The following is a 25,257-nucleotide window of genomic DNA, read 5'->3' on the forward strand; positions in this document are numbered from 1 at the left end:
GGAGATTCAGTAATAACGCAACCGTTTCACAATGATGGTTTGAGGGCTTCTTCTGCTTGCAATCATCTTCTAGTGCCATAACAGTCACATGATTGTAGTCAATCATGTCCCAAGCTCACTTAATGAGCCGGTTTTGTAGTTTTTGGATCATACAAAATCTGGCTGTCCACAGCCCTAGAAAGGGGATGTGCTGGTTTAGCTCCAGAAGTAAGGACATCGATGACATGGTTGATATAGCTGAGGAGCTCAGCCTAGAAGATACTGCTGGTGCACTGATCTAAATAGCCTAACATGGACCTGGTGCTATGATTGCTGCTGTTAATCTTGTTTTTGCTCTGTCTTCAAACGATCCTCAGGTCAAAAGCATGGAAACCCTGACAAGGCACTTAATTAGGATACAAAAGAATGCAATCACAAAGTTCAAAAATGGGAGGAACTGGCAAACCTTTGAACCCTTGAACACTACCTTACTTTTTTAATATATATTATTTCTGTTTTTTGCATGATTCTATTCAATATACATATACTGTAATCAATTTACTTATTTATTGGATTACTATTATTATTTTTTTCTTCTATATTATGTATTGCATTGAACTGCTGCTGCTAAGTTAACAAATTTCATGACACATGCCGTTTATACTAAAACTGATTCTGAACTGACACAGAGGAAAGTTTTAATTTGTGCTATTTAAAGCAACCTACTAAACACAAAGGCAAGAGATCCTGGCAATCTCAGTGTGTCTTTAAATAGTACCTCATGTTATGTCAGTTTCAGAGCTCCCCTATCATGATTAACTTGGTGGTATGGACAATGAATGTAGCTTCTGGATATCCAGTTAAAATTGCATGAGGGTGTTAATTATTAATTTCGTTAATCATGCATCTATTTGTGCCCAACAGTTTCATTTCCATTTCACCAATCTACTAAGTTAAAAAAGGGCAGTCAGCAGGTTTACACAGGAATGAGCATTGCTACGTTTGATAGATTAACTGTATTTCAGTGCCTTAATTATGTTTTTGTCAATGTTAATATGCGGCTACTTATCTCCTTCCAGACAGACAGCTAATTAAGTGGGAACTGGCATGACAGGGTAAATAGTTTAAATAGATAAAATAGTGGGAGTTATATTTTTGGTTGTTTTAATGAAAATGGCTTATTATGGTCTGGGGAAAAATGCATTTGCTCCAAGCCTAGGTAATTCCAGCACATAAGTAGCAAATTTGATTCAGAGCATCTACAAATTCTGATGACGTTCACAAAATGAACTCCAACATGGACGTCTGCTGTTTCTCAATTGGGATGTTAAACAATGAGATGATACAGCAATGTTAAAGAAGAGAAATCTATGACGTGGGAGTCCCTATTTTTCTGTTAGTGAAAAGTATAAAGAAACTTAACAGTCAACTTCCAACATAATCCTGCTTACATCACTGACAATGGGGTAGGTGGAAGCCCATGAAGGAGAATAAAAGGTAAGTGGAAGCATTCAGCAGGTCAGAAAGAATCTGTGAAAGAGAGAGAACCTGATAATGTTTCAAGTCATGGATCTTTCATCAGAAACTGAAACATCTAGATTCAGGGGTTCCCAACCTTTATCATGCCATGGACCTCTACCATTAACCAAGGGTTCCGTGGAATCCAGGTTGGAAACCCCTGGTAAATGCTTTTAGACTTGCTGTGTGCTTTTAACCATTTGATTTATATTCAGGTTAACACCATCTGCATTTTTTTCCACTTTCAAAGGAGAAAACAATAGATTGCTGTGATGCTGAAAAAGCTACTTTTAACATAATTTCTCATATCAGCCAATTCCTTCAGGCATTGATAAAGAACATTTTTGAGCTTGACTGTCTTTGGAGAGCTTATTATTTCTCCGCTTTATGAAGTTATCATTTCCTTTTACATTTCATTTACATAACAGTTGTGCAAACAAATGTTGTAGGGTCAAATTTACAATACACTTCTGAGGACCAGCCATGCAAAAGAAGCTCTGTCTTAATTGTATGTAACCAGATACTGATATTGTTAATCATGTTTATGGATACAAATACAACAGCTTTTAATGCTTCCTTGCCCTTTCTGTCTACCCAGTGTTCCACTCATATTTCCAACAACCAAAACATCTCTCATGTTGTTTTTTTTAAAGCAGTTGAGTAATATCCCAAGGGGAAAGGGATTTATTTGAATGATACAATGCCCAAGTAGTCAATAGGGCCCCGCTGAGCCCCTGAAGTAGGCCAATTACTTAGCTCTACAGTTTCTCCTAACTGAAACGTTAAAATGAAAATCATACATCAACTAATCAAGACTGGAAAGGCCAAACACAATGAACATCAGGAATCTGGGAGTGTGGACCCAGAATAAAATGTGTGGGAGAAAACTTGCAGGGTAGTTGGAACAGGTGTGGTGTAGAGCACAGGTAAACAGCCAGGCTACGCAAAGGAAATGCTTACCCCATGGGTCATATGTACATTTTCCAGCATTACATGTCAATGAACTGGCTAAAGACACTAAGGATTTAACAAGATTGTTTTTACTTGTTTTTCATTCACCTACCCTCTCTGTTTGAGCCACCTTGGACACCTCCTTTACCGAGCTACCAATCAATATCTGACCTCAACACACACATCTAATCACAGGCCACCATTCCGAATCTCTGATCCTTTGCTGCGCTATGTTAGCGATCCAGGCAACTAATTTCTCTTTTGGCTACTGAATTCTTCCTTTTCGTTTTGGACCTCTGACCCCACTTGCTTCAAATCTGAACCTAATTTTTCCCCTTGTAATAACTTTCCTCTTCTGAATCTATCAGCATAACACCCAGTTTCCCTCTGTTTCAAAGAACATAGAAAAATATGGTACAGTACGAGCCCTTCAACCTATGATGTAATACTAACCTTTTAACCTGCTCCAAGATAACACTACACTCCCACATAGCCCTCCAATTTTTCTGTCTCCATGTTGCTATTGAAGAAAATTCACAGCTCTTGAAATCAATCTTCTGACTAACAAAAGGTAATTTTAAGGGATCTATGGCCCTTACTGACCATGGTACAAATTACTGGCCCCAAATTTCAATATTATTTTTACAAAATTAGTTTATGGTTATTATATTACCAGATTTCTAAATCCACCAAGAGAACCATAACCATCCCTTCCCCCTTTCTTTCTCCCTAGGCCTCCTGTCCCATGATCCTTTCCCTTCTCCAGCTCTGCATCCCTTTTGCCAATCACCTTTCCGGCTCTCAGCTTCACCCCACCCCCTCCGGTCTTCTCCCATCATTTTGTATTTCCCCCTCCCCTTCCTACTTTCAAATCTCTTACTATCTTTCCTTTCAGTTAGTCCTGACGAAGGGTCTCAACCCGAAACGTCGACAGTGCTTCTCCCTATAGATGCTGCCTGGCCTGCTGTGTTCCACCAGCATTTTGTGTGTGTTGCAACCATAACCTTGTCATGGTTTGCATGCCTCAATGACGCGGAGAACTATGCCGGCTGGAGTCACAGCGTTATGCTTTGGCTCTTGGTAGGGTCACCCGTGCCAAACAGGTCAAAGGGTAGAGGCCAGACTAAGAATGTTTTGCGGGTTCTGCAGGTTTTTGGGTTGAGCTCAGCGCTGACAACCATGTCTGGTCAAAGAAAATTGTTACATAAACAACAATGAAGAATCCTTCTACATCTGAGGGTAACGGTGTTCCTGAATCTTCTCCCAGGACTTGTATGACCGACAGCAGTGAAAACCAAGAAGAAACTATTGATATGATGAAGGAAACTGAACACCGCCAGAGATGAGGGATCTTCATTGCTGCCCTAAATGCCTGGCATAACAGGCAGTAAGCAAGTTTACTAAATGTAATTGAAGAGCTCGGAAGAACTTCACTAGAATGGCTAGACAGCCATTATAATTCAACTTTAAAAAGAACATTCATAAAATGTGGATGTCCCTGGCATGACCAACATTTTATGCCCATCCGTAATTGGAATACCAACTACACTGGTGGGTCTGAACACATACATAAAGCAAATTTCTTTCCCTGTAGGACATTAGTAAATGTGATTCTTTAATGACAATCCAGTAGGTTATTGTTACTGAAAATAGCTTTCAAGTTCTAAGTTCATTTAATTACTTGAAGTTAAATTCTTCACCTGCCGTGATGTGATTCAAACTTAATGATTAATGGTCTGGTGTTATGAATGCTCATTTAGTACCTTTGTTATTTTGCCACTGTTTTCTGCATGATAAGTGTTTGATTACCTTTGGCCAAATGTTAAACAAATGCAGAGTCCATTAATAGGGACACACACAAAATGCTAGAGGAATTCAGCAGGTCAGGCAGCATCTATGGAAAAGAGTAAATAGTCAAAGTTTCAGGCCAAGACACTTATTCAAGGCTGAGAGGGAAGGAGCAAGATGCCTGAATTAAAAGGTGGGGAGGAGAAAGAAGCTAGCTGGAAGATGACAGGCAAAGCCAGGTGGTTGAGAAAGGTCAAGGGCTAGAGGAATCTGATAGAAGAGGACAGGGGAGCATAGGGAAAAAATGGAAGGAGAGGGGAGCCAGGGGATAGGCAGGTGAGAAGAAGTGAAAGATCAATGTGTGCTATAGAATTGTGGGGGGAGGAGTTTTCTTTCACCAGAAGGAGAAGTCAATATTTGTGCCATCAGATTGGAGGGTAGCCAGATGGAATATAAGATGTTGCTCCTAATTAGGTAGCTTCAGAGTTGGAGAGAACAAATTATTCAACAGAAATCTAAAATGTAATTTAAGTTGACAGTGCTTCATACCATACGTCAAACTGTTGATGCTGACCAAAGGTTATACAATGAAAAATATTTTTTTAAGATATACATTTGGCAAGATTTATTTAGTAAACAAATTTAAAATGAGTTTAGTCCTGTGCGCTTTCTTGTTATTCACTTAACGTAATATTTAATTGTCCAGTATTTGTTTTGATTACTTCACCCAATCGATCATTGTCTGGAACCAAAATGTGAAAGCGAAAACTATAAATATCTGCAAATGTGCAGAAGTATTGCTCCATTAATCATGAGCTTGAGTTGATTACTTATGTGCTTCTGTTATATCACTTCAGCATAATTTGATTAAGAGATAGATTCAGGATGGGAGATTTACGATCTGACAATGCTTGCAGTTTGTGCATTTTTCTGTAATTTTCAATAATCCTGCATAACATTCTTATTACTTGATATACAATATCATTTTGTATCAGAAAAGCCTAGCATTAAAGTTTCTTGATCACTGAATAAAATCAAATTTGAAAAGATCTATATAAGATGTGTATGTCTAAAGGATTGGGATGTGGATGTTAGCTCCTCCTTGTTTCGTTATTACAGTAAATTTCTGAGTAAGTTCCAACATATGAGTTCATGTGAAAGAATACAGTGGATTCCAGGTAATTTGTCCTTCGGTTAATCAGGGCAGTCAGTTATTTGAGACAACAGAACAAAAACTAATTGAGAATGTAGCTGGGATTCTCTTCCTTTATTTGGGACACAATGACACTTAATTGGGATGCTGTGCCATCTAATTGGGACAGGAAACTGTTGCTGAGCAGTCTCTAACTAGCATCAGTTACAAACACGTGTGGCCGTTAGACTCTGCACCATGCTGAGACTGAATGGTTTATAAATACCATCAGCTGCATGTGTTGGTGTTCAAAAAGCAGTCATTTTTGTCACTGATCGTTTGTGAGAAATAAGCGATATTCAGAACTGTTTTGCTCACTGCGGTTTCAAGCATTCAGACTTGGAAATGCCAGAAACAACCAGGAGTGAAAATGAAAGGATTCCACTACTTAAAAAAAAAGGAACTACAAAGAAATTGAAGACATCAAAAACCACCTTGAATGTCACCTTTGGACATTCAGCTCTCAGCTGTGGCACCAAGTAATTGTTTCTATGCAACAGTGGCTACACCTTGGTGCACTGTTCTGATGGGTGGTTTAAGCCAGGTGAGGGTAGTTAGTGGGTCTCACACCCAGGGGAGAGAGGGACATGCCTGTCCTAACATGCAAAGTAGGCTTCAGCATGACTGGGCGGATAAGATCTACAGTGAGGTCCAATGGCCAAGTAGTCAGTTCTGCAACGCTAGGCAGAGAATGGAGGGCAAGACAAGGCATCCACTGCAACTAGGGAAGACCTCAATTATGACTTCTATTCGTACCACTGGACCTGGACTTCCACGGTTGATAGAGTGGAACTGCCCCAATACAATGGCTTTTCCACTTAAAAAAAAACTCTCCTGCGCAGGCTTCCTGTTATTAACAGATATAAAGAACAACTACTATATGTATCGGTAGTGCTCTCATTTGTTCTGTATTCATTTAAATACATAATTTGCTTCTCAGTTAAATGATAAGTTTGCCTTTTTTATCCTTTTTCAACTACTTCCAGGAAACTTGGAAGCTAACTGGGGCAACCGGTTAATTGAGCCAAAATGTACTGGCCTCAGTGCGTCCTAATTAACCGGAATCCAATTCACGCGCATTCAGCTGCTTATTGGGAAATCCACAAAGTTAGGACAATCACCCAGAGACCACTCAAAATCAGATCCAACTCCCACCGCTACCTCACCCAGCACTCTGATCATCAGCTGTTCCTCTCACCTTCTCTGTTCCTCTGAACCTCATTTACCCTCACCAATTTTGATAGATGCACTGCAGAAAGCAGCCTATCCGAGTACGTGATAACTACTCTGCCCAAGACCATGAGAAACTGAAAAGATTTGTGGACACAGCTCAGTCCATCACAAAATACCAGTCCCCACGAACTCTTGTTGACTTTTCCGGCTGCCTCAGGACACCAACATGATCAAAGACCTCCTCCTCCCCGATCATTCTCTCTTCTGCCCCATTTTATCAGGCAGAAGATATAAAAAAAAACTTAAAACCAAACACCACTAGGATAATGGACAGCTTCTATCCCACCGATACAAGATTCTTGAATGGACAACTTGTTCAAGGTGAACTGTTGACCTCACAATCTACCTCACCATACCTGCACAGTACTTTCTTTGTGATTGTAACTCTATAATCTGCATTATGTTGTTGCTTTTCACTTTGTACTACTTCAATGAACTTGTGTATGAAATTATCAGTATCAGTGGCATGGAAAACACTGTATTTTGGTACATGTGACAAGAGTAAATAATTACCAATGCAATGCTACCCATAGACCTATGTCTAAAAGGTACTGACATGGAACACTCAAATAGAGCGGCACAATAGCACAGTGGCTAGCACAATGCTTTACACAGCATAATCGATACAGGTTCAATTCCCTCCGCAGCCTGTAAAGAGTTTGTACCTTCTCCCTGTGACTGTGTGGATTTCCTCTGGGTGCTCTGGTTTCCTCCCATGGTCTAAAGATGAATCAATTGGTAGGTTAATTGGTCATTGTAAATTTTCCCGAGATTAGGCTAGGAACTGCTGGGCAGGTATGGCTCGAAGGACCGTAAGGCTTGTTCTGCACCATGATGCAGTGGCGGAGAAGAATCAACGGCCTAACTCTATTCCAATGTCTTATGGTCATATAGGGAATGACAGCACTTTAGCTGGTATGTCTCCATTGGTAAAAAATATACACATCAAAATAAAAATAACTTAAATAATCAAAAGCAATTTAAAGAGGAAAATCTGAAACATAAGCTAAAAATGCTGGAAAAACTCAGCAGGTAAGATAGCAAGTGTGGAAACAGAGACAGTAAATATTAGCTGTGAACATTTAAATATTTAACAAAAAACAATTCCGGCTGAATAAAAATCCATGGTATACAGATTTCTGCAGTTTAGCGATCACTCTTTATATTGAACATTTTATTTGCAGGGAATAGTTAAACTAACTTTTAAATTTCTGTCACTGCATCAACAGGCAAATGGTAACCATTTTTTGCTGGAAAACAAGTCTAAGATTTGCCTTATAGTGAACAAATCTGTCATCTTCTTTCCTCACCACCTCTTCATAGGAGTATATACTGTACAATCACTGTGTGGATCTTCCTGGTTCCCATTTTTCTAGAAATTATATTGATGGAATTTTAAATTAATCTCAACATAAACAAAATGAAAAATAGTAATTAAAATACTATATCTAATGCACATTATTCCAAACTGTGTTTTAAACAGCAAGTCCGCAATAAAGGATGTTGTTAATTGAAAGATTAGCACAACTCTGTTGGTCTTGTTCTAAATGGATACCAGAGGAAAGACAGAAGAGAAAATCTAGCAGAATGTGTTGTTTAATGAACTTTTAATGAGCTGTGCTTATGACTGGTGCGGAAGTCATCCACAATCCAAATGGCCTCTCACCATTTTCCATGCAGTGCAGATGAACAGTTAGACTCCAATTGCCAGCCCAGGTATTGTGGACCCTGCAGTTCTCCTGCAGGTCTTTAGCAAAGAATATCAATGCTACTTGCCCGACAAACAATGAATGCACAGTTGCAGTGTTGAAAGTCAAGGTAGGTTTGCACAAAAGATGATTGCTTATGTAAGGCACAAGGGGGCAACTTGTAGAAGGTATTGATTTCAGAATGGATGCAGAGTTTTGACCTGAAACATTGACAATTCCTTTTTTCTCACAGTTACTGCTTGACTCCAGCAGATAATTTGTCCCTCCAGATTCCAGCACTGTTGTCTCTTGTGTCTCCAAACACATCTAGGGCAGGATGTAGTTTGTTTTGGATGGAAACAAAAAGTGAATGTTCGCAGTACTGAAGAGCCAAGGGGTCTGGCAATCTGCTGTCTCCATCTTACATCTGATAACTTTTTTGTAACTCTTCTCTATAGAACATCAATATTACTTGTCGGCCATCCAATGAAAAGGCGGTGGTATTGCCGGAAGTCAAGGTAATCCAGTTTCATCCAGAGATTCACATGAAGGATGGCTTCTTGTGATAGGCACCAGAGGGTGATTTGTGGAACGTGTTGGTCCTGCACATTCAATAATGCTTCATTATGTTTTGTACTCAAGGGACAGAAGTAATGTTCTCCACTGAGTTCATGGATCAGCAGCAGTTCCTGTATGCTGTATAAACGTGCAAAAAAACTACCTTCACAAGGAAAGTTACCCCATCCCTACAAATATCAAAACCAAATTGAAACTACGTGAATTTATCAAAAAGCAACAAGGCATTATTTATGCAGTGCCTCACTTCAAAGGAAAGTAGAGTTATCTGTTGTCACTGAATAATCAGATAAGTACACTTTATTGTCATGCAGCATTGATTTTTCAGTTGAGTTGAGTATAAATCAGATTTCTCCTTTCTCAAACCGGTTTGTGTGAGGCTCAGGCTCATCATATTATTGTATCAGGGGTTACCAGCACCACTCCTATATCAAAGCAAAGACTCACTTCCTTGGATTTAAAGTACTTTGGGGAATCCCGAGATATTGAAAGTTTCCATATAAATGAAGGCCTGTTCTCCTTTTTGAACACATGGTTGAGTAATTTTCAATTTCTTTTTCTGAACTGATGGTCACTAGACTCATTGTATGCATTTACAGCCCATTGTTGTTCTTAAATGAAACAGTGTGGAATATAACAAAGAGCTTCTTCTGAAAGGTAATATTTAAAGTTTTAGACTCTGAACAATATCATTTTATGAAATCATGGTATTTTACTTTTGTTTTCAGAGTAATTTAACCCCCGACTGGATGGACCATTACTAAGCTATCTAAGAATAACACACATGCCCTAATTCCATTGGTGCTATTGTCTGTGGGTTTGGTAATACAATTGAAATCATTGCATCCATAACTGGAAAGGAACTACTAATTAAAGCCAAAAGATTGCACTAAAAGGAACACACAAAAAGTTCAAGTACATTAAGTTATGCAAAGCAAGTCACCAATTTTATAAAAAGTGATTAATTCAACTGAATGTTCCTTTGCGCTTTTTGTTGTGTGGTTAGTTCAAAGCAAGTTTATTAACAAAGCACATATATGTTACAACATACAACCTTGATGTTCATTTTCTTGTAGGTATTTACAAGGAAAAATGTAATTCAATACAATTTTAAGGAAAACTATACATAAGCAAAGAATGACAACCACAAAATATGCAAATAAAAATAATACTGAGATGATGAGTTGTACAGAGTTCTTGAAAGTGAGTTCATAGGCTGTAGAATCAGTTCAGTGTAGTTGTGAATGAAAATTTCCACCCTGGTTCAGGAGCCTGATGATGGTAAGGTAATAACTATCCCTGAACCTATGGAACCTAAGGTTTAAGACCATAAAACTATAAGACGTAGGCATAGAATTAGGCCACTAAACCTATCAAGTCTGCTCCACCATTCCATCATGGCTGATTTATTATCCCTTTCAACCCATTTCTTCTGCCTTCTCCCCATAAGTAATCAGAAACGTATCAACCTCTGCTTTCAATATTTCAATATACTGAATGATATGGTCTCAATAGCTGTCCATGACAATGGATTCGACAGATTACCCACCCTCTGGCTAACGAAATTCCTCCTCATCTCTGATCTAAATGGATCAGAATGGATCTGTTATGAGGCTGTGTCCTCTGGTCCTAGACTCACCCACTATGGGAAACATGTTCTCCCACATTGACTCTGTCTAGGCCTTTCAATATTCAATAGGTTTTAATGAGACCCCCACCCCCCCACCATTCTTCTAAACTCCAATAAGCACAGGCCCAGAGTCATCAAATGCTCTTTATGTATTAACCTTTTCATTCCCAGAATCTTTCTTGTGAATCTCCTCTGGACTCTCTCCAATGCCAGCACACCTTTTCTTAGATAAGGGGCCTAAAACTGCTCACAATACTTGAATGCAGCATGACCAATGCTTTCTAAAGCCTCAGCATCATATGCTTGCTCATGTCTTCTCGAAATGGATGATGACATTGCATTTGTCTTCCTTACCACTGACTCAACCTGGAAGTTAACCTTGAAGGAATCCTGCAAAAGGACTCCCAAGTCTCTTTGCATCTCATATTTTTAAAATTTTCTCCCTATTTAGAAAACCTTTATTTCTTCTATCAAAGCGCCTGACCATGCATTTCCCTACATGATATTCTACCTGCCACTTATTTGGCTATTCTCCCAATCTAAGTCCTCCAGCAGAAATCCCTGCTTTATCAATATTACCTGCCTCTTTCCTCCTGTTCCTCTCTTTGTATCAGCTACAAACTTGACCACAAAGCCACCAATCCATCATCCAAATAATTGAAATATAATGTGAATTGAAAAGAAGTGGTCCCAATGCGGACCCCTGCAGAACACCACTAGAGTCACCAGCAGCCAACTAGAATAGGTCTCCTTTATTGTCACTCTTAACAATCCCCTAGCAATCAGCCAATCTCCTCTCCATGCTCGTATCTTTCCTGTAATACCATGGCCTCTTATCCTGTTTCAGTAGCCTCATGTGTTGCACTTTGTCAAAGACCTTCTAAAAATCCATGTAAACAACATCCACTGTTGCTCCTTTTTCTATCATGCTAGTTATTCCCTCAAAAAATTCAAAAACATGTCTGTCAATCAAGATTTCCACTTATGGAAACCATGCTGACTTTGGCCTGTTTTATCTTGTGCCTTAAATACACTGAAATCTCATCCTTAGTATTGGACTTCATCATCTTCCCAACCACTGAAGCCAAGCTAAGTGGCCAATAATTTCCTTTTCTTCTGCCTCCTGACTTTTTAAGGAGTGGAGTGAATTTTCAATTTTTCTATCCTTCAGAAACAATCCAGAATCTAGAGATTCATGAAATATCATTGCTAATCCCTCCAAAAACTCTTCAGCTGCCTATTTTAGAACCCTGGGGTATAGTTCCTCTGGTCCAGATGATTTATCTACCTTCAGACCTTTCAGCTTCCCAAGCACCTTCTCCTTAATAATAGCAACTATACTCACTTCTGCCCCTCTGGCATACTGTTAATATCTTTCACAGTACAGGTGATACAAAACACCAATTAAGTTTCTTTATTCCCCATCACTACTCTCCACTGTCATTTCCAATGGCCAAATAATCTCTCTCCCCTTTCTTTTACTCTTTATATATCTGAAAAAAACTCTTTTGGGATCCTCTTTGATACTTTTGTTTAGCTTACCCACATATTTCATCTTATCTCTCCTATGTTTATGTTTGAAGTTGCCTTCATTTGGTTTTTAAAAGCTTCCCAACTTCCCACTAATTTTTGCTCTATTATACACCCTCTCTTTTGCTTTTATGCTGTCTTTGACTTCATTTGCGAACAATAATTGCCTCATCACCATTTAGAATATTACTTCACCTTTGGGATGTATTGATCCTGTGCCTTCCGAATTGCCGCAGAAACTCAATCCATTGTTGTTCTGCCATCATCCCTGCTTGTGTCCCCTTGCAATCAAATTTGGCCAGCTTCACTGAATCTGGCCAAAGTTCAATTTCTTTTACTCTACTCTAATAGTGATACATCTTCTTGTGTCTGTGCACAAATTCATAACTATTAAAATAAAGTATACACATGGGAGATGACTTTAACTGGTGTATTCACATTTTAGTGAGAGAGAGAGAGAGAGAGGGAGAAAGAGAAAGAGAGCAATGTGTATGCATATACAACAGATAATATGTAGTGCCGAGGGGAGTCACTCCTCTAAAAGATATAGATCCATACACTGAACTTCCTCCCCCTTTAGATTAATGCAATGTAAAACTGCTTACGTACAAAACATTCAATTACACTTCAGAAACCATATTCCAAATAAACATGCTTTCACAATAACGGTCCATAACTAACTTCACTGTACCAGATTAGGTCTTTTAGGTAGCACTCTGTTTATTTCAGGATTGTGCCTCTGGGCATATGGAGTGGCATTAGGTTTGGTAGGTGTCTTGTCTGAATTGCTTGTGTCATGTTGCTGTCAGTGACATGATCGTCACTGAGAGGTAAATCAGGTGGCTGTTATGTGTCCATCTCATTGGATGCAATTATCTTAGGTGTATTCTTTAGTTCAGCATCCAGTATCTTGTCCACATCACACCTCCATGTATGATCTCCAACATCTAGTGTGTACATCAGTGGTTCAGTCCTTGTAGCTATCCTACCAGGTGTCCACTTGTTTACTTGGTAATAACATGCCAGGACTTTTTGTTCAACCTCAAAGCTCCTTGCTGCTACACTTGGCAACTGGCTGTACTGTTTATTCTGCACTTTCCACCATAGATCTGGTTTCAGGAAGTCTATGCGAGATCTCAGATTCCTGCACATGAACAGCATTGCAGGTGTTTGATTTGTCATTGCATGAACAGGGTTCTGATACACAAGAAGGAAGTTGTCCACATTGTGCTGTAGAGGAATGTCCTCCTTGTCCATCACTTTAATGGACTTCTTGAATGTTTGGATAAAATTTTCACCCATTCATTGCTGGGTGATGAGGAGCTGAATTGTAATTTCTGATGCCATTTTTTCTTCATGAACAGTCTGAATTCTTCTGATGTGTATTGTGGTTTGTTATCACTCACAATTTATTCTGGTAAGGCTTTCCTGATGGAGGTATTCCTTAGAGCAGAGACAGTCTTTGCTGAGGTGGTTGACTTCATTAGTACAACCTCCAGCCACTTTGAATGAGCATCCACAGCAGTTAGAAACAGAGTTCAGGAATGGTCCAAGAAACTCAATATGTACTCTTTGCCTTGGTGACGAAGGGCACACCTACGGGTGTAATAGTGCCTGTGGGGGTCCATCTTAAACTTTCTGGCACCCCAAACAGCCTTTGTGGGACTTCAGCATCACTGAGGTCTTGTCTAAAGGTAGCTTAGAAAACAGTCTGTTGTAGTCATCCTCTGAAATTACAGAAAAAACCTGACCCTGTATCCATTTTCAGTTTTACACCAGACACAGCTATTGTGATCTGCTTCAGCAATATTATGGAATTCTAGGCATGTCAGCTCACCTTTGTCAGACACTGTTGTCTGATTCTGTTTCACATTGGTCACTTTATGCACTACTTAGTTTTGTGTTTGAGATTTTTCACTTGGTTCTGCTTTTTTGCCTCTCTTGCATACTCTCTCCATATGATCTTATCCGTGACACTTTCTGTAAACTTTTTTCTTTGAACCAACAGTCATTTGCATCATATGAGGATTTGCCACATTAATAACATTTCTGGCTTTTTGCACCATTCAGGGTCATTTTGTGAATCTCACATTCTAACCCCTTTTTCTGTAGTTCTGCTGCATGCTTTGCTGCAGTCTGTAATGATATTGCAATGGTCAATGCCTGTTCTGAGGTTAGGTCTCTTTCGGAAAGTAGTCTCTTTTGAGTGCTTTGACCATGCATGCCACATACAACCCTATCATTTAATGCATCAGAGAGTCCACCTCTACAGTCACAGTACTGGGTAAGTGCATAGTTCTGCAATGTATTCAGAAATGCTTTCATCCTTTGACTGGTTCCCTTTCTAAAATCTAAATATCTCAGCTATTACCAGCAGCTTATGTCTCAAGCAATTTTGTAAAATTGTGACGATTTCATCGGACATCTTTCTTGCTGGCTTTTAAGAGGTTACTAGGTAAGAGACTGTTAAGTCCTTGCACACATTTAGCTAAGAAGCGTGGGGGTTTCTTTTGCTGATCCATACCATTCACCTTACAATACAGCTCAACCCTCTCGATATATGACTCCCAGCTTTCATTAACACTATTTATTTCACCAACTTTCCCGACTAAAGCCATTGCCACATTATTTCCACTTCAGCTTTGTTACTTGTGTGTTTTTCACTGTGTACTGTGCAGTGTATTCATGTGTCCCTTTGCTGGCATCCATCATGGCCTTCTCTACTGTTTAACTCTTTCCTCTCACAGTTTCATAGAAACACAGAAAACTTACAGCACAATACAGGCCCTTTAGCTGTGCCAAACATGTACTTATTTCAGAAATTACATACGGTTACCCATGGTTACCCATGGTCTTCTATTTAAGCTCCATGTACCTGTCCAGGAGTCTCTTAAAAGACCCTATCTTATCCACCTCCACCACCGACTTTGACAGACCATTCCACGCACTCACTACCCTCTGTGTAAAAAACTTGACCTGACATCTCCTCTGAACATATTAGGGAGAAGGAGTTTGAAGTTAATAACTGATCTCCTTCTACCTTGGGCCATGAACTTATCAATCACCCCTGATTTGTTATTAACTGATGAGGTATTAACTTCAAACTTACTGCATAATCACTCAAAGAGTTGACCTACAGGTGCATGTAACGAGAGCTGTTTAACTCATATCCTTCTACCTTAGGCCACAAACTTATCAATCACCCCTTGTGCTTCCAAGCTCCTTAAAACTGTGCCCTCTCATGTTAGCCATTTCAGCCCTGGAAAAAAGCCTTTGACTATCCACAAGAACAATGCCTCTTATCATCTTATACACCTCTATCAGGTCACCTCTCACCCTCCATCAGATAATATGTAGTGCTGAGGGGAGTCATTGCTCTAAAATAAATAAATCCATATGTTACATATCTGACCTTCTCATACTACAGGGTAAATTTTATCATTATGATCACTGCCTCTCAAGGTTCTTATGAATAGGGAGTTTAACCTCACAAATTGAATCTGGTTTATTTTATAACACCCAATCCAGAACTGTCTTTCCCCTAGAGAGCTCAACCATAAGCTACTCTAAAATAAATCTCATAGGCTTTTTTACAGATTCCCTCTTGAAATCCAGCACCAACCTGATTTTCCCAATCTACCTGCATGTTGAAATCCCCAATGACTATTGTAACATTGCCTTATTACATGCCTTATCTATCTCTTGTTGCAATTTATATCCCACATCCTGGCTACTGTTTGGGGGGGCTGAGTCTTTTTACTCTTGCAGTTTTTTAACTCTACTCACAAGGATTCTATGTCTTCAAATCCCATGTCACCTCTTTTTAAGGGTTGCATTTCAAATTGGCTTCTGTATCGCCAGCTCAATATCAGTATTGAGAAGAGGCCATGGACTAGATGGTGGGTTCCTTTGATGATGGATGCTACCTTTTAGTGACAGCATTCCATGGGCCAACATAGCATTCCCACAACTCACGAACCCTAATCCTACATCTTCGCTATGTAGGAGGAAATCAAAGAACCCACATGGTCATGGGGTGAACATACAAACTCCTTACAGATTGTGGCAGGAATGAATCCCAATCAGTGATCCTGATTGGTCCTGTAATAGCATTGCATTAACCACTGTAGTAGTGTGCCGTCCCATGTGAGTTATGTTAACAGGACCCAATACTTGCAAGTTTTTCTCCAAATCATTAAAGGTGCATTATCATTTGAGAATGTGTAGTGCATGGCCAACTGGTTAAGGCGTTGGACTAGCGATCTGAAGGTCGTGAGTTCAAGCCCCAACCGAGGCAGTGTGTTGTGTCCTGGAGTAAGGCACTTAACCACACATTGCTCCAGTCCACCCAGCTGAAAATGGGTACCGGCAAATGCTGGGGGTTAACCTCGCAATAGATTGGCATCCTATCTTGGGGGGGGGGGGGAGTCTCGTACTCTCAGTCGCTTCACGCCACGGAAACCAGCATAAACATCGGCCTGATGAGCCTATAAGGCTCGGGACAGAGTTTAACTCTACCTTAAATCATTTGAGAATAATGGAATCACTAAGAAAAAGACCAGAAAATACTTATGAATAATTATTAGGCACCTGGTACACTACGTGGTAACAAAGCGATTCCATTTGGTGATACTTTGGGAAGAATCACAGAAATAAGAAAATTCCAAAACAAATTCATTACTTGTATGATGTTGATGTCATCCATCATCATTAGCCATTTGAGTCAATGTTGAGGTTATAAAGGCTGATATTCTGGCAAACACACCAATAATTGAAAATAACATGACTGCTGTATCAATACCTTTGCTTATATAAACATGCAGTGAGTAGACTGATAGAGAGACTGGCCAATAATTATTTGACAAACAGCTTTTTTCCCATAGTTATTGCTCCTCATGTGCAACATTTACATTTTGTATTTCTTCTGCATCATGGTGTTTGCTATTCAAGAGTCCCAGCTGCTACGTATCATTCACAAACTCACCCTGGAATGATTAATGTTGGCAGTGACACATGCTGGAAGAACTCCGCAGGTCAGGCAACATCTATAGAAAGGAATAAGGTGTCCATGTTTTGTGCTGTGACCCAATCTTCAACAGGAGCTGAAGGAAACCTCCATTCAACTGGACAGAGTAACACGTACATTGGTGCCATGGTAGCATAGAGGTTAGTGTGGTGCTATTACAGCTTGGGAAGAGTTCAAAGTTCAATTCCGGCATCCTTTGCAAGGAGAAGTTGAGTTGAGTTGTTCTATGATCTTGCCAATCCATTTTCAAATGTTTCGTCACCGTATGAGGAGACATCATCAATGCGCAGTTCACTTGCGGCGCGTCCACCGAATGCTTGGTCTTTATATACTTATCAAGCAGTTCCTAGAAGCATGGTTTTCTGCAAACAATTCTATAAAAAGACATGTAGACCTCAATCCCATGTATAAGCCAAAGCAGGCAAAATTCCAGACAACACACAGTCCTCCACACAACTAATCAACAATGAGACCCCCCCTCCCTATGTCACGTTTGGGTCTCCATAATGACAGCCAATCAACTGATTGACAACTATATATCATATACTTGTATATGATATACACAAGAGTATAAGATGATGAGAGTCATTGATCGTATGGATAGTCAGAGGTTTTTTCCCAGGGCTGAAATGGCTAACACGAGAGGGCACAGTTTCAAGATGCTTGGAAGTAGGTACAGAGGGGACGTCAGGGGTAAGTGTCTTACACAGAGAGTGGTGAGTGCGTGGAATGAGCTACCGATGACTGTGGTGGAGGCAGATAAATAGGGTCTTTTAAGAGGCTCCTGGATGCGTACGTGGAGCTTTGAAAAATAGAGGGATATGGGTAAGCCTATGTATTTCTAAGGTAAGGACATGTTCGGCAGAGCTTTGTGGGCTGAAGGGCCTGTATTGTGCTGCAGGTTTTCTATGTTCCCATGTTATATAAAGGCCAAGCATTTGGAGGACATATCACAAGTGAACAGCACACTGAAGATGCCTCCTCGTATGATGATGAAACATTTGCAAATGGATTGCTGAGGTCAGAGAACAACTCAGCCCATCTATCAACAACCCGAGCTACACATTTTCCAAGTTATTTGTAAGCAGTTTCTGTGTTCACCCCATGATCGTGTGGGCTTTCACTGGGTGCTCTCATATCCTGCCACAGTCCAAAGACATACCGGTTAGTAGGTTAATTGTTCAATTTAAATTTTCTTGCGATTAGGTTAGGGTTAAATATGCAGGGTGGTGGATGGTGTAGCTCATTTGGTTGGAAGGACCTGCTCCAGACTATACCTCCAAATAAGTAAAATTTTTCAGGAACTCAGCTGGTGAGGTAGCATGAATGGAAAGGAATAAACAGTCAACAGTTCAGACTGAGACCACTCATCAGGACCTGACCTTGAATCCTGATGAAGAGGGTCTTGGCCCAAAAAGTTAACAGTTTATTCCTTTCCGTAGATACTGGCTGAACCCACTGAGTTCCTCCAGCATGTTGTACGTGCTACTCTGCATTTCCAACGTCTGCAGAATCTCTTGTGTTACTAGTTTACAAGGTCTTCATGGTTATTCCCTAACTTCAGTCAACAAAGCCGTATTAGGAAAACATTTAGTCAAAGTCTTCTGTAAGCAAACACTTGCTGACAAAATTAATCTTATAAGTTTGGCCTGTTAGGTAAACATTTAAAGCTGTCATAATAGTTATAATGGAAAATCTCAAAAACACAGAAAATCACATGTCGACTTATATTTGCAATCCATGAGCCATGTAGTTTGTGATTTTATGTAATATTTTGTTCTGCAGTCACAGCAACACCACCTCCCCCACCCAACACTAGTGCTAGAATTTAAAGTTTCAACTGTTAAAATGCAGGCTTTCAATCTATGTACTACTGTGCCCTCCAGATGTTGACTGTCCACCAGCTCAAGTGAAATCTTCAAAAGTTTTCCTCTCCACTTGACTAGAATTTTCCCCTTCCTACAATTCATTCGCAAAAGGGAGGCCAGTGAGAGAAAATGGAGAAATTGTATCGACGAGCATATCAAAACAAGGACAGATCATGCAACTTTAAAATGGTGACATAGAATAGTTATTTTTATTCTCCTTTCCCGCTTTCTCAAATGCTCCCCAAGATGAAACACCACAGGACACCCTTCACATAAGAACATTTCCTTCATTTACTTGCAATGAAAACTAGCGACATAAAATTGTCATGCTGTCTGTGTGTCCCCCTCCTCTATCACCAAGGCCGAATCGCCCACAGAGATAACACAATAACACCAGGGTATAACTATACTATGCCACGCTGACAAACTCAGTTTCCTATTGTAACACAGAGAAAAGAAATTTATAATGGAGTCACAAACAGTATGTATTCGCAAAATCACACAGCTCCTAGAACTGAGTATAAGCAAGTTAACGCACAGAGTATAACAGTAGGTAAATCTCCATTCATTCCCCCAGCACAATCTACAAAACATGCAATATTACAGCACAGGTCCTTCAGCCCACAATACTGTGCCAACCTTTTAACCTACTCGAAGATTAATCTAATTCTTTACAATGACCAATTAACCTACCAAATGGTATGTCTTTGGACTGTGAACAGAAACGAGAGCACCTAGAGGAAACCTATGCCATCATGGAGAGAGCATACAAACTCCTTTCAGGCAGCAGTGGGAATTGAACCTGGGTCACCTGGACTGTAAACAGGAGACCGTTTTCTTGTTGCCAACGCAGATACTGGATGTTATACCACGAGAAATGGACAGATTAAGCGACTTGCTACTTTTCAGGGACCGTTGCACCATAAAAACAATTGACTGCACCTGGAGATCAAACCTTTGGATGTCTGGACCATGTTGAAATCTGCAAAGACTCATCATTAATGTGTATAAAGAACACTGTCCTTCAGAGCATGAAGTAGGACTTGATCGAGCTATGTGTGGTTCAGCAGGATCTGGTAATATGTAGCTCAAATATGCTGTGTAAAATTGTCAGGATCTTTCTGAACCTCTATCTCTGAGGAGGTGGAGATAAAAGTTCTTTTGGGGCAATTACCAATGAGAGATATTCTGACAGTTTTTAGAGTATATAAGTGAATGAAAAAAACGATGACATGATAAAAGAAGGCCCAAGGTCAGACAGCTGGGATTTGCAAGTGCAGGCACGAGCGACCAGAGAGGGACTTGTTTGCAGAAGTCGCAGATTGTTTGAAGCAATAACTAATTAGTGATAGCTTCAAAGAAACTAAATCAAAAAATAAGAACCCATCTTCAGTTTGTACCTTAGGATCCGAATGATATAAAGACAAGTAGAACGTCAAAAGAATCTAACTTGCATGATATCTATGACACTGAGTGCCTGGCAGTGGAGTGGGAGTGTGGTGGATTTGGAGCAGCAAAGAAAGCTCATGAATAGACTGAACTGATATTCATCATGCCATTACCTGAATGTTTCTTTTTATAATCACAGTAAGTGAGGATGTAGAAGGAAGCTATTTGGTGCATTGCATCACAACAACTTTGCACCTAGAGTCATAGAACACTACAACACAGAAATAAAACCCTTCGGCCCATCTAGTCTGTGCCGAACTATTAATCTGCCTAGTCCTATCGACCTGCGCCAGGACAATAGCCATCCATACCTCGCCCATTCATGTACCTACCCAACTTTCTCCTAAGTGTTGAAATTGAACCCAAATCCAGCACATCTGCTGACAGCTCGTTCCACGTTCTGAGTGTAGAAATTCACCCTCAGGTTCCCGATATCCCATGACCTCTAATTCTCACCTAACCTCATTGGACTGCATTGGGCAGCATGGTAGCATAGTGGTTAGCTCAATGCTTTACAGTACAGGTAACCTGGGTTCAATTCCTGCCACTGTCTGTAAGGAGTTTCTACTTATTGACAGCCTGGGTTTCCTCCAGGTGCTCCGGTTTCCTCCCGCAGTCCAAAGACATACCAATTGGTAGGTTAATTGATCATTGTAAATTGTTCCACGACTAGGCTAGTGTTAAATCGTGCGTTGCTGATTGGTGCGAAGTGCCAGAAAGGCCTATTTGTACTATATCTCAATAAATAAATATATTTACCCTATCTATACCTCTCGATTTTGTATATCTGTGTCAGATCTCCTCTCATTTGCCTGAGAAATAGAGTCCTCACCTAGTCTACCTTGCCTAATAACTCAGGTCCTCAGTTTCTCATAACATCCTCCGCACACTTTCAATCTTATCGATATATTTCCTGTATTTCAGTAAGCAGATCTGCACACAAAACTCCAAGCTAAGCTTCACAAATGTCTTATACAATTTAAAAATAACACCCTAACTCCTGTACTCAATACTTTGATTTATGAGGGTCATTGCGCCAAAAGTTCTCTTAACATCCCTACCTACCTGTGACGCCAATTTCAAGGAATTACGGATCTGCATTCTCAGATACCTCTACTCTACCACACTCTTCAGCACCCTTCTGCTCACCATGTAAACCCTACCCTCGTTTGTCCTCCTAAAGTGCAACACCTCATACTCGTCTGCATTAAATTTCATCTGCCACCTTCAGCCTATTTTTCAAGTTGATGGTTCAGATCCCCTCCAACCTAATTCCCCCTTTAAATGTGAAATCAAAAGTTCTACAGGTCATCATTCTTCAAGGACACATCCAAATAATTTAAAATGTGACGTTCGTTTCCGCCACTTCTTCAGGCAGTGAATTTTTTATGATCTCATCTTGCCTTTATTTAATGCTTCTATCTTGTTTTTTCAATTGCAATGAACATCAGTGCTTTATTTCCAAGAGCTTTAGCTTCGACAGTCAGGTCTAAGTGCAGAACAAGTTTGGTGAGAGATTTTCCATGAATTCAATTTGATGTATTTTCAGGAGAACCGGGGTTTGAATGAAAATCTGTTTGACTATATTAGTTTGCTGTATCAAGGTTCAAGTTCAATTGTCATTCACCCATGTATACAACTAAATGAAATGTCATTCCTCTGGGGCCCAAGGAGCAAATTCCTTTTTATGTAGAGATACAGCATTAAACAGGCCCTTCCAGTCCAACGAGCTGTGTCACCCACCAAACCACCTACTTAACAGTAGCCTAACCACAAAACAATTTACAGTGAACAATTAGTCTACTAACTGATACGTCTTTGAACTATTGGAAGAAACCAAAGTACCAGGAAGAAACCCACGTGATCATAGGGAGAATGTACAAACTCCTCACAGACGGCACTGGAATTGAACTCCGAACTCAACTACCCCGAGCTGTAATAGCATCATGCTAATCGCCATGCCGACATGGCTCCCAGTACGTACAGTCACGCACAGCACGGGTAGTTACCACAGCATGTACAATCACAAAATGTTACCAGCACTAACTCCTGAGTAACATGGCCTGGAAGCTGATGGTGTACGTGTCTGCAAGGATGAGTTCGCAGCAGTTCCTCATCTCTCGCTAGGTCAGCCATAGATAAAGGTGATCCAAGTTGTCGTCCAGGCAGCAAACAATGGTGAGCAGCCCCAAGGGGAGAGCCAGCCTGCAGCGTCCAGTCCCCAACCTGGCATGTCATACAGTGGGACAGCTGTGCCTCTGTTCTCTCTGGCACCTTTTCTCATGGGTAGCTATACAGGCAACGCAGAGGTAAGCGACGCTGCTCCAGACAACAACCCGAGGCCACGCTAGTCCCCCATCACCGGTCTCACCAATGAACTAAACTTGCAGCATATTCTGTTACCAATGTCCAACAGGGACTTCACTCACAGAGAAACATTTAAGGCAAACATGTGCACCATTTAATAGACCCAGAATCTGTGACATATTCTGTAATATATTCCATCAGCCTGGTGGGAGAAGGGTGGGGCCATAGAGTGAGTCATGACTCAATGCAACAACAATTACTTTAATTTTTCTTCAAGTTCAAACAGCACACCTCTGGATTTTAGATCAGAAACTACCCACAGAAAGTGCAGTCAGTCTATTTAAAAGGAAAGTTGTGCAAAAGAGAAAGGAATCTTAATCACTAGACTGTAGCTGGGGAACTACCTTAGATTTAGTGAGCATTTAGCTGAGGCAGTAATCAGCATTATATAAAAAGAATATACTTAATAATCTTGAACTTAAAGTTTTGGGGAAATGAGAAAAGTAATTTGGTAAAGCAAACAGAAAATAGTTTGGTAAATCTACAATGAAAATCTTCAAAAGATAGAAAATCCATTACAGTCAAATCAAAATGGATTTAGCAGCAGAAGTAATATTGTGGAAGAATGACTTTCAATTATTTACAGTCTTTCCTGAACTTGGCCCATTGAAAATACTTTTCAATCAATAGTGTGCTTTGAAATACAGTACAGTCAATGTAGCACTGTACAAACTGTGGAGCTTCGGTGGGGGCGTGGTCAATAGCCCACTCCTGCATTTCTAAAGACCAGTACTGTTTATTGTTCTTGTGTTAAAATGCTTTTGTGGGGTTATGGTGGGAAGTTCCAGTTCATTTATTGTTACATTTTAGCTTGGGTACAGTTATTTTCTTGTGTATTTGTGGGTCACCCTGTAACCAGGGTGTGTGATGGTCACCTCCCCTATCTGTACGAGACTGGTTGGATTCACTTTCTGGGTCATGATGCCCGGGTCTGTTCTGTGTTTATCGCAATAACATGGTTGGTGAGTTCAACGAGCTTCCTCATCTGTCGTTATGGACCAAATTCTCGCCGCAATATTAAGGCAAACAGAAAGCACTTCTCATAAACAAGAGAAAGTCTGCAGATGCTGAAAACCCAAGCATTGCAGAGCATTTTTCATGATGTTGTTCCACATCCTGTTGTTTTACATAATAAGTGATGTGGGATTATGTCCTTTACCTGTAAAGGCAGCATCTAATCGTAGATGTGACTACTCATTGTTACACTGCTGAAGTTGTTATAATGATTTGAATTTTGGAAACAAACTTCAACTTGCAACCATTACTGTATTTTAAAGTCAGTGCACGCACATAAGGGTATACAGTATTGCAAAACCCACTAATTCCTTGAAATCTGATGGCCAGTATTAATGATAAGCTAACAGGTCTGAAGCAGCTGCAAAACATTTAACTAAATCATATAGGCAAGAAATATCATACTAAACATTTGGAAATATCAAGGAGAAACACAAAACTAAGTTAGTTAATGATCACCTTTAATAAAATCCCTTTCTCCAAGTAGGTGCACTGTGAACAGAAGCTAATTAAAATGTTGCTCCATTTAAAAGTCATGCAAGTAAAAAGAAACTGAATTATTTCAGATCTATCAGTGCAGGAGAAAGATGAGTTACAAATGGCTTGTCATTAGATTTTAAAGAATAATTAGGACTCCAATTTCACCTCAACTTGCAACACAGGAGTGATTTTGCTTTCAAAATGCATCTCAATTGATTTAATTGGACTTGAACTTCAGAAGAGCAGCAATGTGCAGTCACATTTATCACAAGAGACCAAGGGTGAATTGTGAATTGATGTTATAAGTTTTCTGGATCTTGATTCCAGGGCAAATAATTTATGTTAAAAAGTTTTACATTTGTCCTATTGATTTGTATGTGATGATTAAATGTTGCTATGACAACAAACTGAGGAGTTGAGGATTGGTATGCTGACATGGCATTCCACATGGGGTATGGATCTGTGGGAAGGAGGGAGATAAATTGTTAAAATCAGGCTTGGAGCACACAAGGAACGGTAACAAATTTCAGAAAATTAGCATATTTTAAATTCTCCATAATCACTCAGTGGCCGCTTAATTAGGTAGACCTGCGAACCTACTTATTAATGCAAATATCTAATTAGCCAATTATGTGGCAGCAACTCAATGCATTGAAGCATGCAGGCACGGTCAAGTAGTTTAGTTGTTGTTTAGACCAAACATCAGAATGGGGAAGGAATGTAATCTAAGTGACTTTGACTGTGGAATGATTGTTGGTGCCAGATGGGGTGGCATGGTTTGAGTATCTTAGAAACTGTGGATCTCTTGGGAATTTCATGCACAACAGTCTCTAGAGTTTACAGAGCATGGTACATAAAACAAAGAAAAAAAGAATCCAGAGAGCATCAGTTCTGTGGGTGAAAACACTTTGTTTTCATCAGAGCAGAATGGCCAGATTGGTTCAAGCTGACAGGAAGGTGTTAGTAAC

Source organism: Hemitrygon akajei, chromosome 32 (assembly GCF_048418815.1).
Source record: "Hemitrygon akajei chromosome 32, sHemAka1.3, whole genome shotgun sequence".
Lineage (NCBI taxonomy): Eukaryota > Metazoa > Chordata > Chondrichthyes > Myliobatiformes > Dasyatidae > Hemitrygon > Hemitrygon akajei.